This window comes from Vicia villosa, linkage group LG1 (genome assembly GCF_029867415.1).
Source record: "Vicia villosa cultivar HV-30 ecotype Madison, WI linkage group LG1, Vvil1.0, whole genome shotgun sequence".
Taxonomy (NCBI): domain Eukaryota; kingdom Viridiplantae; phylum Streptophyta; class Magnoliopsida; order Fabales; family Fabaceae; genus Vicia; species Vicia villosa.
Window position 1 is genome coordinate 35,924,350 of NC_081180.1, and position 13,685 is coordinate 35,938,034.

Sequence of the window (13,685 nt, forward strand, 5' to 3'; positions counted from 1 at the left end):
AGAATTAGGTGGAGGGTATAGTCATGTATGGCATACAAGGAGTCAGTCCTTAAAAAGTCAGCATGAGAATCCTTCCGCTCAGTGGAGGTTCCTTGTTTGTAGTATATGTTTAGCAAGTTAGTTGCGAAGACATTATTGCTTTCATTGAACTGTAGAAGCTGAGTTGGCTGTAGAACCTATAACCCATCCTGGCCTTATTAGGTTGTGGTGCAGAAACTATTCAGGTGTAGACTTGGAATAGTTGTCATGCGGAGAACCACACTCAGACGAGTTTTTCTTGAGAATATTGCTGGCTCACAAGTTCAGTTGTGCAAGCCGGTAATATCCGAAAGAAAAATGTAGACTCTGACGTATCAGTAGAACATGTTGTGCAGGTGATTAACCCCTAGTACTATCCCATGTTTGGTTCTCTGACCTCATGCTCGTGACGCTGGACCTTTGAACCTATGTGTGCTATGTTTTGAATTACCATGTTTGTAGTACCATGTTTGCGTTACCATGTTTGCATCACCGTGTTTGCCTTACCATGTTTGTATATGTGGCATTCATGCATCCATGCATTCATACATTCATAAAAATCCATCTTTTCCCATAAAAGCATGATTTTTCCAAAAATTTTAGAGAATTTCCTTTGCAAACATTATAGGATTAAGTTATGGAAGGGGTAAAAAGGCATACCAAAAAGTATGATTTCAAAATGCCTAATGTGGAAAAGCTGAAAGAGTTAGCATCTTCTGTACAAGATCCTTCTGATTTTAGGAAAAGCCATGGAAAGCTTTTGCCTATCTTGAACACTCATGTTGACGAAAGACTTCTCAAAACTCTGGTTCAGTTCTATGATCCCGTCTACCGGTGTTTCACCTTTCCAGACTATCAGTTGGTACCAACCTTGGAAGAATATGCCAATCTTTTGGGTATTCCTGTGTCTGACAAAATACCTTTCAATGGTTTGAAAGCCATTCCTAAGTCACCAGCCATTGCAGCGGGTATCCACTTGAAGAAATCTGAAATAGAAAGTAATTGGACTACCAAAGGAAACCTTCCGGGTTTGACTTCGCAGTTTCTAATAAAGAAAGCCTTTGATTTCATTGAAATTGGTAGCATGATAGCTTTTGAAGCTATACTAGCCTTGCTCATCTATGGGTTAGTTCTGTTTCCCAACGTCAACGATTTTGTTGATATCAACGCCATAAAGATCTTTCTGATTGGAAATCCTGTTCCGACTTTGCTTGGTGACACGTATTTCTCTATCCATCATAGGAATCGCCAAGGCGGTGGAATCATTGTATGTTGTGCACCTCTTTTGTACAAATGGATTGTTTCACACTTACCTAAGTCCCCTATTTTCACGGAAAACCGCGAAGGTTTGCGTTGGCCTCAAAGACTTATGTCCCTTACTAATAATGATATCCATTGGTATACCTTGGCTCGCTGTGGTACAGAAACCATTGATAGTTGTGGAGAGTTCGCCAACGTACCCCTCATTGGTACACAAGGAGGAATTAACTACAATCCGGTCCTAGCCCGACGACAACTCGGGTATGCAAATTCAGCTAAACCCATTGGTCTCGCAGTGGAAAACTACTTTTACCGAGAAGGGGAGGATCCTCAAAAGTTGAAGACAAGAATGGTAAGAGCTTGGTACGACGTCCGAAGAAAAGAAAAAGGTGGGGAAAGAAACTGCATTGCTACAAACGCCTATACCTGTTGGGTGAAGAAAAGAGCAAGGGAGTTTAAAATGCCTTATGATTATGAAAAGCCCATGTTCCCTGCGGTGTCTCAGCTACCCAACATTCCCATTGACACTACGGAAGAATACCAAGAGATTTTAGCCAAGATGAGGTTAGAAAAAGACGCTTGGAAAGAAAAGTTTCGTAAGACTGATATGGAAAATAGAAAGTTGAAAAAAAGAGTGAAAGATCACGAAGAAACTATTTATTATCAAGATGGTTGGCTCATGAGTAAAGATGAGAAGATCCGTCAGAAAGATGCTGCAATCAAGAGGTACATCAAAGAAAGCAAGAGAAATCTTGAAGGTTCAACAAGCAACGCTCCGATGCCTGACAATTGGAAGAATGTTGTTGACAAACTGAGGGCTGAAAAGGCCGAGTTGAAAGCTTACTATGGGAAAGAAATCCTGAGGCTCAAGCTGCACAACGCATTTGGTTCTTCGTCTGATGAGGATGCTTAGGATTTGTTTAGTTTTTCATTTATCATTTGCTTCTGTAAGGAGCTGCGCTCCAATGTTGTAACATTTCCCATTATTTCAATAAAAGAATTGTTTGTGTTCAAATATTTGCAAGGAAATAATCTTCAAAATGTTTGAAAAAATCATAAATTTATTTTTGCATACATCATTCTGCATATCGAGTCTGTTGTATAGACTCTCATCTTTTGGATCTTTCTCCATTAGATCGTCAAGCTGTCGCGTCTCAAAGTTTCTCGACCGCGCTCGCAATCAGATCACAGATACAATACTCGTTCAAGCAGAAGAAGAGTAATGGAACACTCTGAACAAGAGAATATTGAGCTTCGTGGTACAGTGACCACCCTTCAGGAAAAGTTGGAAAGTCTCACTACTCTGGTTGACTCCTTAATGGCCGCACAGAATCAGCCGCCGCCACCTAACAGTCAAGCAACAGTAACATCTGAAGTCACTACTCCAGTTTCTACAGTTGCATTCAGCATTCCATCTTTCTCCATGCCAGAAGGTTGGGGACCGCCTTTCAGCTTTGGTACAGGTTTCCGCCATAATTTCTCTGGGGTTCAAACAACCACAACTGAAGCGCCTGCTGAACAAGGTTCGGCGTTTATTCCACATTCAGGGGTAACTTTTTCCCAAATCACTATGGCACTTTCTCAACCCACTATGACAGTTCCGACCCCTACGGTTCACACAGTTCCTTATGATGGCAATGAGATTTATCATGATCAAGGTGATAGCACAAATCAGCGTAACCTTGTGGAAGATCTCCAAGAACAATTCAACAAGATTCAACTGGAAGTCAAAGCTATTCGTGGCAAAGATTTGTTTGGAAAAAATGCCCAGGAGCTATGTTTAGTTCCCAGTGTACAAATACCGGCTAAATTCAAGGTCCCTGACTTTGAGAAGTACAAAGGTAGTTCTTGTCCACAAAGCCATCTCGTGATGTATGCCCGGAAGATGTCTACTTATGCAGATAATCACCAGTTGCTCATCCATTACTTTCAAGACAGTTTGACTGGTGCCGCACTGAAGTGGTACACAGGTTTGGACAACACCAACATTCGGACTTTCAACGACCTAGGCGAGGCCTTTGTCCGACAATACAAATACAACTCGGATATGGCTCCAGACAGAGATCAGCTCCGATCCATGGCTCAGAAAGATCATGAAGCTTTCAAAGAATATGCCCAACGATGGAGAGAAACTGCTGCTCAGATTAATCCACCGTTAAAAGAGAAAGAGATGACAAAGATCTTCTTGAATACTCTCAGTCCGTTTTATTATGAACGCATGATTGCTAGTACACCAAGTGATTTCACCGAAATGGTAAACATGGGGATGCGTCTAGAAGAAGGAGTCCGAACTGGACGTCTAACTAAAGAAGGTGGATCTTCAAGCGGAACCAAAAAGTTTGGAAGTGGTTTCCCAAAGAAGAAAGAACAAAGTGTTGACATGGTATCCCAAGGAAAGCCAAGAGGAAATGTCAATCGTCAACGACAGGTAGCTGCTACTGCACCAGCCGTTAATACAACACCGAATCCGGGATTTACTCCGTAGTTTCAACAACAACAACCTCGACAACAGGCTCAACAGTTTAACAATAATCAGAATCGTGTGCAAAAAGCTCCACAGTTTGATCCGATTCCAATGACCTACACAGAGTTGTACCCTGCTTTGATTGAAAGAGGTCTTGTTCAAACTAAAGCACCACCACCAGTACCTGAGAAACTCCCATGGTGGTACAAAGCTGAGGTCTCATGCCCTTATCATCAAGGAGCACCTGGCCATGATCTCGAACATTGCATAGCTTTGAAATATGAAGTTCAGAGGTTGGTTAGATCTAATCTTCTCTCTTTCAGAAATTTGAATCCAAATGTGCAAGCAAATCCGCTACCCAATCATGGAGGGCATGTTGTAAACATGGTGTATGGATGTCCTGGTCCATACCGAGTCTATAATATCAATTTCTCAAGAGCAGATTTGGTACAAATGCACGCCACTCTCTGTCGAGGGCAGAATTTTCGCCAGCATCACTACGGTTCCTGTAGCATATGTTGTGTAGATCCTCATGGATGTTCTATTGTGAGAAGAGATCTTCAAGTCTTGCTAGATAATGGTACTATTCAGATCTACAGAAATAGGAATGAAGATGAAGTTAACATGATAGGATGTTATCCGCATGAGCTTTTAGTCTCAGATATCAACTCGGAAATGCCTAAAGTTAACGTCATCATTCCTCATTTCAACATGCCCGAGCGCATAGAAGTCACCTACAACAAGCCAAAGGTTCATATTGCTCCTTTGATCATTTGTCTACCTGGACCTGTTCCTTATGACTCTGACAAGGCAGTTCCATACAACTACAATGCAACAATGATAAAGAATGGACAAGAAATTCCTTTACCTACTCTTTCATCTGTCGTGAATATCGCCGATGTGAGTCGAGTAACAAGAAGTGGACGTGTGTACACTCCACTACCTCCAAAGCAGCCTATTGCTCCTGCAACCAGGCAAAATCCTGTTGATACACCAGTGGGGAATCCTGAGGAAACTCCTGTCAGTAATACAAACACTGATGTTGGCCAATCCAGTGGAACCAATGTCAATCCTGACTTTGATGAAATTTTGAAGCTTATCAAAAGAAGTGAATACAAGATTGTGGATCAGCTTATGCAGACTCCTTCAAAAATCTCCATACTTTCATTGCTGTTAAATTCTGAAGCCCACAGGGAAGCCCTGATGAGAGTCTTAGATCAGGCTTTTGTAGATCATGATGTGACTATTGACCATTTTGATGGGATAATAGCCAACATAACTGCTTGCAACAATTTAAGCTTCTGTGATGAAGAACTCCCCGAGGAGGGTAAAAATCACAATCTTGCTTTGCACATTTCTATGAACTGTCAGTCAGACTCTTTGTCCAATGTGTTGGTAGACACCAGATCTTCCTTGAATGTGATGCCAAAGACGACTCTTGCTCGTTTGTCTTACCAAGGAATGCCTATGAAGTTCAGTGGTGTAGTTGTCAAAGCATTTGATGGATCGCGAAAATCAGTTATCGGCGAAGTCAACCTTCCCATGACAATTGGTCCCCATACATTCCAAATCACCTTCCAGGTCATGGACATTCAAGCTGCTTATAGCTGTCTGTTGGGACGACCATGGATCCACGAAGCAGGGGCAGTAACTTCTACGCTCCACCAAAAGTTAAAATTTGTAACAAATGGAAAATTGGTAACAATAAGTGGGGAACAAGCCTTAATGGTGAGTCATTTATCCAATTTCTCTTTCATTGGTGCTGATGATGTGGAAGGAACCCAGTTCCAAGGTCTCTCTTTAGAGGACGAATCTTCCAAAAAGAAAGCATCGATCTCTTCATACAAAGAGGCAGTAAAAGTAGTGAAAGATGGAACTACCACTGGCTGGGGGCAAGTTGTGATCCCTACCAAGAATGAAACTAGAGCAGGACTCGGATGTTCACCAACGTTCTCAAACTGCACCAAGAAGGATGAAACCCTTCGTCCGATGAAAGAAACGTTCCATAGTGGAGGGTTCCTTAACCCAATTCCTCAAGAGGTTAATGTCCTTATCGAAGAATGCATCGAAGAAGGTCTCTCCGATACTGAAGAAGAATGGAAATGCTATCTCAATGACTTGGGATACATATCTCAGGAAGAACCATATCCTCCTTCAGAGAAAACAAGTGCTAAAGAAATCCCGCCTATTCCTGCAGAGATCTGGGACACCTTGGGACAACCAAGTGGAAAATTTGATTATATGGTGAAATATACTGCACCTGAAAGTTCAAAGATTGCGATTGAAGATATCCAACCAACTGGATGGGGAGATCCCTTTGAATATAATAGTCAACCAGAAGAGGCTTACCAATGCTCTCAATTTTCACAGCAGCCTGAAATTACTGAAGGTTTCGGCTTCAACGCATCTGCCAAGGTTTATAATCCTGAAGATGGTTATTATCACATAAATGCCATTTTTGAAGATGAAGGGGAAGATGGTCCCGCAACTGACTCGGAAAGTGTCGCTGACAATGAGTCTCTTCATCCTGAAGACTGGGAAATACATCCTGAAAATTATGAAGATTGTGACTCATCATATGCTCTTCAAGAAGTAGAAGAAGACCGTTTCAACTCTACAAAGAACAAGGGTGACAAACCAGGACCTTCAAATCCTGCTCGACCTGCGGTCAATGTCAATACTGAAGATAATTCTGAGGGGAATTTTCCTGAATACATAATGCACAGAGGAGTTCGTTGCTACTGGAAAGCTGTCGACGTTCCGAATGTTGTTCGCCGCTCAAAGTAATCACCTCGCTGTTATTTTGACCTCCTGCCTTGCCCAAAGCAGAGAGATGTTTTATAGGGCTTTGCTTTTAAATGTTCCGCTCAAATAACTTTGTGTATAGGGCTTTGTTTTAAAAGTTTCCCTCTTTGTCCTGCCCAAGACAAATGAGTATGTGTTTAGGGCTTTGTTTCAAAAATGAATCATAAATAAAGTGTCATTTTGAATTCCCTACATTATGTGTTTTATTTTTGCCTTTTTTCTGGAAATGGTAATCCTAAAAAAACCAAAAAAAAACTTTTTCAAAAAAATCTGCATACACTCTTGCATTCATAAATTTTCTGAAATAAATATAAATCATATGTGCAGATTCACTATTGATAAACCCATTGAATGCAATAACCCTATGCCTTCTCCCAACTTTGAGTTTCCTGTGTTCGAAGCCGAAGAAGAGGAAGAAGAGGAGATCCCGGACGAGATCTCTCGATTACTTAAGCACGAGAAAAGAGCCATTCTGCCTCGCAAAGAGCCTTTAGAAAAGATCAACTTGGGTTCTGAAGAAGACAAAAAAGAAGTGACCATTGGATCGCTGCTTGATACTGATATCAAGAGCAAGTTGACAGACCTTCTCAAAGAATATGTTGACGTGTTTGCCTGGTCCTACCAAAACATGCCTGGGTTGGATACCAATATTGTTCAGCATTACTTACCATTGAAGCCAGAATGACCGCCGGTTAAGCAGAAACTGCGAAGGACTCACCCTGATATGGCTAACAAGATCAAAACAGAAAGATCCATTCATATGATCCATGGCTCAATATCCTCTAATGCCTCAATATGATCCATTCATACCATTCATTTGATGAGGATAGCCTGGTTCATTGGAAATCTCCAGAAACGTGATTCGTCTGAAAAAGTCAACTGTACAAGATCACCATTGACTTTTGGGGAATTTTGGTCAACCATGACTTTTGAAGTTTTGAATCATTAATATATGATATATGAAGTCATTTGATCAAGAAAAATCAAGAAAATCAATCAAGAATTAAAAAGTCAAAAGTTTGACTTTCCATACTTAGAAAAATTCTAAGTGTTTTTCAATGGTTTTTTCCAAACTTTGGAAGGGAATTTCTCAAACTTTCACCTACAAACTGAAAAAAACTTCCAACATGAAAGTTGTAGATTTTGATCCAATGAACAACTTTGTCACATATAATTTTTTTCCAAAAGATCAACCATTTAAGAGACATGGAGCTTCAAAGTTGGTATCTTTTGAAAATTTCACTTAAAACTTCATTTTCTTCAAAGTTCATGGATCTTTTTCACCCATTTCCTTAAAGGTTTTGAAGAAACTTTCAACTAGGGTTTTGAAGTGTGTAACATGAGCTTTCCAAAATGTCCAAGAGCATGAAAAAATATGGAGTGTAGCCATGGTTTTGAATTTTGACATTAGTGAACTTTTCACTTGAAATTTCAAGTCATTTTGCCAAAGTTATGAACCATTTTGCCAAATGATCCAAGTAATGATGCATAGATGCAATAATTGAAGATATTTTCTGATTTGAGATCAGAATGGAAAGAGATAAGAAGCTTGGCAAAATAACCATGGTTAAGTCACTTTTAACCATTTGCATTTAATGTGAAAGATTCCATTTTATCTCTTAAGCCAAATCATCACTTCTTGATCAACTTGCAAGAGCTTTGCATTCAGAATCCTTGGCCTATAAATAGAGGTTCAAATCATCTTCAAACTCATACCAAAACCTCATAATTATAGGTTTTCTCTCTTCTTTCTTGAATTGCAAGTTTCATAGTTTTCAAAGAGGTAGAAAACTCAACCTCCAAACCATTGAAGTTATGGCCAAAGTGATGGTTCTAACATCTCATAAACATCATATGGGATGTGTTTGATCCATTCACACACCCCAAAACACCTCAAATCTCAAAATCACTACCTTACTTCCATATATGCACATAATAAGCCTTATCATGCCAAAATCAATTCCAGGCTATTTCTGTCCAAACTAACACTTCAAACACCATCCATATACTTCATATGAACTATCCAAACACTCACCATCAACCTGTAACCTCATAATCATCAAGCTCGATCCATACTTGAAGCTTCTGCAGATCGGGTTCCATGGCCTTGCTCAAGTGAATTCAAACTGTTCCAAGCATTCAAACATGCTCCATAAGGTCCATTGATGCTGTCCAGATCAAGAAACAACAACTGGAACTCCTCATTTGCAGAATTCGATTCTCAGTTTTTCCATTTTTAAGGTAAGTGCTCATGAACTTCAAACTCTATTCTCCATGCATCATAAATAAAATATGAACATACCATCTTGTTTCTGCAAACATGAGGATCATTAACCCTCAATCAATTGCTATTTATCTTGCACATACACAATTTCATGATCAATTTCAGAATTAAGGTTCTTCACGATTTCCAGAAAATTGATGACCTTAGAGTGGAAATAAATGAAATTAAAGATCACCATCATGTTCCTTATGGAAAATCGAGTGAAATAGACCCCTTACTTGATCCAAACAATTCAGTTTTCAGAATTTTCAAATTTGAATTGGGGATGTGTTCTTGGCGCCATTTTTTGTTCATAAATTTCAAATGTTTGTTTTTAATATAATTAAATGGAGGCATACGTATAACAAGCTGCGCGCGCAGCTCAGTTGGTCATTGTTTTGATTGGCAAGCATGAGGGCGTGGGTTCAAGTCCTTATGGAGACAAAACCTAATTTTTATCACTATTTTTCTTATTTTTCTTCATAACTTCATCAATTAATTTAACCAATCAAAATTCATTATTTTCACTTCATTTTTTGCACACTCTTTGTTTAATATACATATTTTATGAATACCAAAAAAATCATCAAAAAAAGATTTATTTAATACATTTTTAATTAGGTTTAAAATGACATGTTTTTAGGTATTTTCAAATACTTTAAATATTGTTTTATTTGATTTTTTCAAACATAATCACTTGTAAATATTTTTTTGTGATCAAACCCTAATCACTTAGGTCTCAATTAAGCATTAAAACTTGTTTTAACTTAATTAAGTTGATTTCTTTTAAATTCAAAATCGTTTTAAAACAAGCGATCACGATTCTTTTCAAAACGATAGCCATTTCTTTTTTATTTTTCTTTTCAAAAGAACTATTGATTAAATCTTTTTTTGATTGATCAATTGATTTTCAAAACGAAGTGGGGCCTCTCGAATATTAGAGAGTGTAAGTCCCATTTCTTTTCTTTTTGTACAGTTTTTTTCAAAACAATAAAACTTCTTCAAAATAAAACTTTTTCAAACAGTTTTCAAGTCATTTTCAAAACAACAAAACTACAAAGAAACTTCAAACTTTTCAAATAAAACATGGGCCTCCATGTAGGTATAAGTCCCAAGCCCCTTTTGTACATACCTTTGCCTTTGTACAGTTTCAGTTTCTTCAAACAGAAAACTTCTTTCAAAACAACTTTCAAACGGTTTTTTTCAAATGACGCGTCTGTAAATAAAACAATCAACCATGTTTTGCAAATAAAACATGGGCCTCCACATAGGTATAAGTCCCATTCCAGTACATGAAATTAGGTATTTCATTGTACACCTTTTTTGTACATATCTCGATCAGTTTGATTTTTAACTTTGAACAACAAATCAAAAAATGAAGGTTTTCTTTGAATCTTCCCAAAAATACCATGGGCCTCCATGTAAGTATAAGTCCCAAGCCCCTTTGTAAATGCCTGTTTACATAGCTTTTGAATAAACTCAAGTGGGTCTCTCCCCGAGTATAAGTCCCGAGCCCCCGTGTATACAAATGGATCATGCTTACAGGTATATTTCCTTCATAAACTCCATTATATACAGACACTTTGTCATATATAAGTAATTGTTCATACTTGTTCATGTTTGTCCATGTTTGTTCATACTTGTTCATGTGTTTGTTCATGTTATATATGAGTGTTCAACTTAGTACAACACTAGGTTCCCCATAGCCTCCTATTGGGCTTCGTGCAAAGAATCTCCCTAGTTTAGGTTAGGACATAGAGTATGGTTTCCCGGTGAAATCGCTCTAAGAGCTCAAACCAACTATACCATGCCTCCCCTTGGGCTTTGTACAAACGAGTGACCCTCCCATAGCCTCCTCTTGGGCTTACAATGCAAGGACCCTCGATTGTCCCTCCCATAGCCTCCTCTTGGGCTTACAGTGCAAGGACCCTCGGATAGCCTCCTCTTGGGCTTCGTACAAGGACCCACAGGCTTCTTATAAGCATCCCCAATATCCAAATCAAATACCTTAGGAGATTAGACATTAATCATCTCTATGATAGGAGTATCTCTTCTATATCATCACAAACAATCAATCAATCAAACTTTTTTTTTGCCACAAGGCTGGCTAATCAATCAAACCTTTTTGCCACCATACTGGCTGATTAATCAAAGTTTTTGTCACAAGGCTGACTTCATTGAAACTTTTGCCACAAGGCTGGCTGATTAATCAAAACTTTTTGTCACAAGGCTGACTTCATTGAAAGTTTTTGCCACAAGGCTGGCTAAAAAACATCTTTATCATTCTAAGCACCATAAGTGGCATGGCCCAGGGCTTATAATGAAAATATTTTCAAACAAAAAACAAACAGATGTATGTGATGATATAGATTAGATACATCGAACATTTAGATGACATTTGTCTCTTATCCTTTGCTTCCACTAGCATAAGTGGGAACTACGATTGCTCTGACTTTCTCAACATCCCTTTGAGAATACGTAGGCACAAGGTCGTATCCTTGGCGAGCAAAACTTCTCCCTCAAACCACTCAAACCTTAGCACCCGTAGACCCCGAGCTACAGATGCTCTGATTCCCTCTAAGGGATATGTATGCAGAGGACCGCGATGATCTTTGCGAGCATAATCAAACAAACACCCTAGGTCCCACCTATTTCACAACAGAACCTCCACCGTAATATAGAATGAAACAAACACAAAAAAAGAAGCCTATAGAGTACTATAGATACGTTGGGTGCTAATACCTTCCCTTCGTATAACCAACCCTCTTACCCGGAATCTCTCCCCCACTTTTAAGGTTATTGCAGCTTTTTTCCTTTTCCTACTTTGGAAACAATAAAAAGTTTGGTCGAAACAAAAGAAAAATCATTTTTATGAGCACTCGAGCCCAAAGAAGGCATCAGGTGTCTCATCCCGAAAAATGATACGATTTTTCCCCACGACAGAAGTCACCTGTAACACTCCATATTTTCATAATTTAATTTTAAATTTATTTAATTGAATTATGGAAAATTATTTGGAATTATTTGGATTTATTGAGAGCGATGGAGAAATTAAGCAAATGGGCTTAAGTCGTGATTAGTAAAGAGAGGGGGTGTATTGGTAGGCCCTATTACTAATTAAAATAGTTTTATTTTATTTTCCACAAAATAGAGGAATTGTGGGAAAGAGGAATAGAACCAAGGAGAAGAGAAAAGCTTGAACGTGAAAAGAGAAGAGAAGTAGAGAAGTGCGACAGAGGAAGAGCGAAGAATCAACCTTCAGGTAAGGGGGGACTCTTCCATTTATCTTCTATTATGGGGTTATAGGTAGTAGGATAGAATTGATCATGTTGTTTATGCCAATTGAGTTATGTTTAGGTTTTAGGATGTTAGGTTGGGGTTTGGATAATTTGATGAATGTTACACGAATTGGTGAATTCTAGATGTTAGATACTGATATGGTGTTAATAGATGCTTATTGTGTGCTAGATCTGTGTTATAATATGCGTCGTTTTACTGTACGTGAAATCTGGTTGAAATGGAATCGATTTGGTAATAATTCGGTGAAAGAAGGACAAAATCGTAGGCTGTTTTCTGCGATTCGGATTCCTGGAAATTGCCAGTTGGCGCCGCGTCCAGGAGTTGGCGCCGCGAACTGCTTGGCAGAAAGCCAGGAAGTTTTGATGTATTCAGTACGTGTCGCGAGCACATGGTTGCGCCGCGAAGGTGTACTTCTTTTCTCATTTCGTGCCGCGAACACATGTCTGCGCCACGAAGTGCTTGGCAGAAGGTTAAGGAATTTTTACTCGCTCAGTTCGCGCCGCGAACCAATGTTGGCGCCGCGTGCTGTTAGTGACAGGCCATTTTGAAAAGTTTAAAGATGTGTAACTTTTAAATCGTAAACCGGATTTTGGTGCCGTTTTGAGCATGGTGAAGCTAAGAAAATAATTTACATAATAAAATGGTGTTTTGAGTCGTGACTCGAAATTATTTTAAAACACTCGATTTTATTTGGTTGTGGTGGTTTATGCTTACAGGTACACTAATGAATGTTTTACCTGTTATGATGTTGTGATTGTAACTGGTGGTTGATATACATATATTGTCGATGTAAAATATGTGTTTTGTTATGGTTAAGGATAGTATAAACTATATGTGGCTATCGATTGTTGTGTTGGTTGATGATTATGATATCTGGTTGATTAATGTTGATGATGAGCATGTTATGGTTGATACATGAATTTCATAATCATTATGTTGCTCGTCCTTGACGATGGTGGATCAGTGGTAGCTAATTCCCATTGTGGGGAATTAGTGAGTGGGTGTTGCCGTATCCTTGACGATGGTGGATCGGTGAGATGGGTTATCCCAGATTTTGGTACCACATGCATGTAGTTGCATTGCATTAGGCTACTTGTGTTATTGTAACATGAATGGAAGATTGTCCAATGTTATAATATGTGTTGATTGTGTGTTTGTTGTACTGATTGTATGGTTGTGAATCTGATCGTAACTGTAATTGGGTGAATAGCATGTGATTGATATTTTATTATCTATATCCTATAACATTGGTTAAATGTGAATGAGACTCACCCTTACTGTTGTCTTTTTTTCAGACTGAGGAGTAGCTCTCGTACTTGGTGAGGATTAGCTCGTCAAGTAGTTCGTTAGAGTCAGTTGGGTCCGTGTCATGCTCTGGTCGTGTAACACTGGGGGCGTTGTTTAGAGTTACTTGTTAACTCTTTTTATTTGGGTGGATTGCTTATGTTGGTGTTTTAAGTATATGACTTGGTTGTTTTATTATTCAGATGTTAAAGATAATTCCGCTGTGTTAACATGATGATCTAAATAAATTTGGTTTGACGTTCTCTTTTATGGCATGACATGAGTATTGTT